Source organism: Cornus florida, unplaced genomic scaffold (assembly GCF_030987335.1).
Source record: "Cornus florida cultivar Cherokee Brave unplaced genomic scaffold, ASM3098733v1 CherokeeBrave_3.0.0_Hap2_Chr03, whole genome shotgun sequence".
NCBI classification, from domain to species: domain Eukaryota; kingdom Viridiplantae; phylum Streptophyta; class Magnoliopsida; order Cornales; family Cornaceae; genus Cornus; species Cornus florida.
In genome coordinates this window covers 21259326-21265117 of record NW_026775573.1, presented here as the reverse complement: position 1 = coordinate 21265117, position 5792 = coordinate 21259326, and positions in this window count along the sequence as shown.

Sequence of the window (5792 nt, the reverse complement as noted above, 5' to 3'; positions counted from 1 at the left end):
AAAAAGATATGTGGGTTGGAAAGAAAAATGGCTTTGAGGCTAGCCTAATAAGACCAAATAATGTGGGGGCTATATATGATGCAAGCATTTGAGGAGTACTAAGGAAAAAATGATAATTACAGCACTAAGAAGAAAAATGAGGGAAACTATTACATGTTCCGGCCAATCACTAGCTTACATGCAAATAAAAACAAAAAAGTTTGAATAAAATCGATACATTTTCTTGTGTTTTAGCTTATGATTGATCGGGACACATGATAATATCATGACCGTATAATAATTTTTGAAAAACAATGAACACTCTCAATTAAGAAGTGGAAGATGAGGGTTCGATTTTTTTGAGGAAAAAAAAAAAAAAAAAAAAAAAAGAAAAGAAAAAAAAGAAAGAGTTTGATCACTTCATTTATGCACTTGAGTATTAATAGATAAATCAAACGGTTGAGAATTGATATCCAACAGTCAAAGAGAATGCTATATTTACAAATTTGGATAAGGTTTGGTAAGTTCTTATTTACGAGGTTCCATTTCAATCAAGACTTGAGTGAATCAAATGCAGGTAGGGATACAACTCAAGCGAGTTGGACAGATTATGGGGTCAGTACAAGCTTAACAGGAGACATATCTCAATCTTAAATGGGGATACAACTTGAACAGTTGAACCCTAAAACCGTACTGTAACAATATATATTTATCTTTATAATTTCACAATATTATATATTTTTTTATCATGACAAACATTTTTCTTTTTTCCACTTTTTTTTTTTTTTAAATCTTGATTTATTGTAAATATATTAATTCTGTGGATAACCTTACAAAAGAAAATTAAAAAACCTGTGATTTTTTTTTTACTCGGTTTTGTTTTCTTTATTTATTTATATATATTTATTTGTCACATTTTAAAAAATATAAATAAAAGTAGCGTAGGAGTAATTCAATCCGAGGATAACCTGAGATCAACCCAATTTTTTTACAGAGTTCTATGCTAGTTCAAAATTAATTTTGAACATACAAGATGGGCTCGGGTTAAGAAGCTTTGTTTGAATGTGAGATCGGGTTAAGTTTTCTATCACATGTTATATTGGGTTAAGTATTCAGTGATAAATGATGTCCGTATCACTTAATATTTTATTTCATTTTAATTGATATTTATCATTTTTAATAATATTCAAATTGTTTTACCAAACGCACTTTATTGAAACTAATATATGTCAAGTTTGATTTCAGCTCTGAGTTGTTCAATTCTTTATTCTTTTAGTCCAGATCGAGTTAAAGTATTTCAACTAAAACCTAACCCGAAATCTTAATAAAAATAATAATGAAAAATCCATAACTGAGTTGGATACATATACCCTTCTCCAAATTGCATGACAATTACATAACAGACATGACAATTACATATAACAAAAAATCCATAACTGAGTTGGATACATATACCCTTCTCCAAAAATTCAAACTAGGTGATGGTTTCATGACAATTACATATATATACATATATATGTGTGTGTGTGTGTGTGTGAGTGTGTGACCTAACACTTTCATTGTGCCAAGTAAGACCATAATAGCAGCACTAATGATGGTAGTAGAAAAATTGAACCCTAACCCAATAAATTAACGAAGCTCCATTAATTGAGCTCTACAGACCCATGATGCTCCTTAAAACAATAATAATAAATAAATAAAAATAAATTGGAAGGGGAGGACGCCGTAATAAAAGAAAACATAAGGGAGAATATGGTCAACTTCCATTAGGGGTGGTATTGATTTTTTTTTTTTTTTTTTGAAGAAAATGATGTAATAGGAAATAACAATTTTTTTCAAAACTCTCTCCAAAAAGGACAATAAGTGCTCTGAGGACTTACATTATCCTCACCACATTACATGTGATACAATATTGCTATGAAACCTTATCTTTGATTGTTAATGACGATGAGAATGGTTTAAATTTCCACCGAAACTTAAATATTTTTTATTTAAAAAATAAAGAGAGTGAATATGATTTTTATAAAATATATTTATAAGTGTATATTTACGAATGCCTTTGTAGTGCACTGGTTAGGTTGCTGCCCTGTTGTCTTTAAAAGTCACCTCACTTTTAACTTTAATTCTAACAATCTTACTTTAAAAAATAATGAGTTATAATAAATGTGAATGATTATGACATGATGCTCATGAAATATTTAATTTCAGGATATAAAAAATATTAAATACCTAATTCGAACCAAAAATCACTGCATACTTGTGATGGAGCCACTACCTCACTTACATAATTTTAAGTTCCTATTCCTTATATCACTGCTCGTATTTAAATACATTATCCATGGTCCTTCATTTACTTGCTAATGGACTCGCAATCCTGGTATGCCTAATCTGTATTGGGCATCAAATTTATTGGGCTTAGCTTATCAGAGTGATTTCAGTCCATTTATTTGCCGTCAATATCAAGGATTTAAAAAATAAATAAATAAAGTAGTGCTATAACTCATAAATACTACATTGTTTATCGGTTCAAATCTTGCGAATTTATATAAATTATAAAGCATAATTTTGTTTATTTGATTTCTCTAATTTTATTATTTAAGTTTAAAATTTACGTGTCTGCACTACGATGTCATGCATTTCCAATTACGTGCCCCCACCTAGTAAATCTTGACATGTAAACACATTCGACTCAAAAGCTCGATATAAGTGCATAAAACATTTATGAAGTATATTATGTGTAACATTTTTATCCCCGATTTGAAAAGAGATGTAAAAAATATCTATAATTTTTTTATATTGTGTAAAAAATTTCTCCTGACATAAATTACTGTTGTAATACCCATTTTGCACTTTTACTCTTTCGAAAATGTCCAAAGAGTACTACTAATCTCTCATAATATAGGGGTGTTATACGTACATTACCTTTTTATTTATTTATTTTTTTGAAACTTTTTTATCAATGTATATCTAAAAAAAAGTTTGAGAATTTGTAAAACAAAGATTTGAATTTGTTGAGATTTCAGTTTATTATTTTCTGCTAAATTTTTTTTTCTTTATTTTATTTTTTTTTTCAAAAAAAAAAGGGGGGAAAAATCTTAATATCAACGTGCACTGGTTTTCAGAGTTTGGAGCAAATTTGTTTTATTTAGTTTACACTTTATTTTCATTTTTTTTAAATCTTTTTTTTTTTTTTTACTTTTATACTTTTATTTATATTTTCTATTTTTATCTTTACTTGTCCATTGCCCGCGTCCTCCAATAGTGTCTTTTTCAGTCATTTTACAACATTATTTATTTTTATATATTTTAAAAATGGTTCAGTAAGGATAATTTAGTCAACTTATGATTTAAATTTGTCAAAATGACCTATTTGCACCATATTAAAACTTTAAGGTTATTCATTACACGTAAAAAGCGTAATATATATTGTAAACATACTTTAAAAATATTTTTTATACTCGACTCTCAAAAGCTCCCACGGGTGTGAATGTTGGAGCTTGATTTCTTCTTCAGAACATATTTTGTCTCAGGGTGCTGTTCATTGTTCAATCTTTGGTTGAGTGATCGTTGTTGTAGTTGCCAGGTTAAAAATAATAATAATAATTCAAACCCTTTCTATTTCTAAAGTCCATAACTCCTCTGTATTTTTTAAATTTTTTATAATATTATTTACTTCAACAAATACATAGACATTACATTTTCTAAAATCTTAAAACAACTTGCATGCCTTTCCACATATTATTTAAACTCTCATTGTATAATAAAAATCATTCCAATTGAATCAAATCAAATTGATCCAATTTAATTTAAGTAACCTATCTATCAAATTTATATTAATGTCACTAAAATTTAAAATATTATATTATAAAGTATTTTTGAATTAAATTATGAAACTTTTACTAATACATAGGTTTAAGGCCCAAATACTACAATGAGATGGTGACAAGGTCTTGAATTTTCAATTATTGGATGGACCTAGAGAATATTTCTCTAAAATGGAGTCCACTTTATGTTTTATACCACAGAATAACTTATAATATTATAAGAGACCCAAACAATACTTTTATATTATAATGGCCTTAGATCTTGAAATAAACTTACAAAGATACCTGAACAACTATTTAATATGAAATATTTTTAATTAAAAATTTCACAATAGATTAATATGGACTTAGAGACTTCTTTGGACAAAACATCATATATATAAATTAAATTTAACGAAACAGTATAGGCTCTGATACCAAAATTAAGTCAGATCTGACAGATCTGACCAGATAGAAGCATGCAAAATAACATATAATAAATTTAACAATTAAATCACAGAAATGACTGCCGAACCTAATAATGCTCTGATAACGCCCTGTAAAAACGCCTGAACACCGGCAAGAACGGGCCAACAAGCCAACAGTTCGAGTCAACTCATAGAAGAAATTGTTAAACTTAGAACTAAGGTTGCTTGTACTGGTTGGATTCAAGAAAATTCTAGGATCTATACTGTCTGGCTAAATAAAATCTATATATTTAACATTTATGTCGACAGAAGTCTTTTTCCGAAAGTACTTAAAATACTAAATAGGAGTAAAGAAGTTTTGAATAAAAGCAAACTGGATGATTTATTTCATAGGAAATATATACATGGATAAACATTATTTATACATGGATACACTCTCACACACTATTTTATAAAGAGATATGTACTGAAAGCAATCACAAAAGCACACTAGAACAATGGCAGAGGACTGGAATACTTGATGACTCTTAGCTCTGAAACTCGATGATCTTTACTTGAGCAGAGAAGTTCCTTTAATAGAAGAGGAGAGGGATGAATCTTCGGCTGACCTTGAAGATGCTGCATAGACGGTTGAGATTCAAGATGCTTTAGAGATAAGATGGCATGAATTATTACTGAACTATTGATGTCATCTTCTGGGGAATTATCTACTTTTACTGTTGAGAATCTGCTTTTGGTGATTCTACTTTTATCTGTGAACTATTGTAAATCTACTTTTCTTGGATGCTGAAGTTGTCTTTATCTATACACTGTGGAGAATTTGTTTTTCCTTAGATACTTTTAGAATTCTTGCATATTGGACAAATTTCTGTTGGGCTGTCATTTCTTTCTTTTTCATGCATGCGGGCCAAATATGCATCAGTGCTGTCTGGTGAGCTAGTTTCTTCATTTTTATAGGCGAGATCAAACTGTTCCAACAACATTTTTTCTTCATTTATTATTTCTTCAAATTTTGGATATATCTCAATCTCTGGAAGAGACTTAATGACATGAGGAATTCTTGCTTTGACAAAAATTTCCATGTTGATATTATGGTCGTAGAGTCTGAAACCAGGATTGTACCTTAGGTTAACTTGACGATAGGCTTTATAGTATTCCAAATGGTTAAAGGTAGCTGGTTTTATCTCATTACGAAAGTTATTTACAAAATCAATATGTTGGGTAAGAACTTTAACTTCAATGGGATCATAATGAATGTAAATTCGATGTTGTCCCAGAATTGTTGTTCCATCTTTTACCCATTATGGGGGGGTACTGTGGATTTGAAGAAGAATTGGACTTTCTGGCATGAAATTTTGGGTTAGCTTTTGTTCAAATGCAATGGCTTTGTTTAATCGGTTAGGAAAGTTACCTAAAGAGTTTAGATATTCTGACGGCATATCTTTTAGTATGGTGATGCTGCAGATCATTCCTGATTCTAACAGCTTGCTTAAATAATAGAGGGTTGTTTTGTAGAAAAAAAGATTTTTCTGGTTATTTCAAAAGGATAGAAGAAAACAATATCTACATCTAACAAGATAAA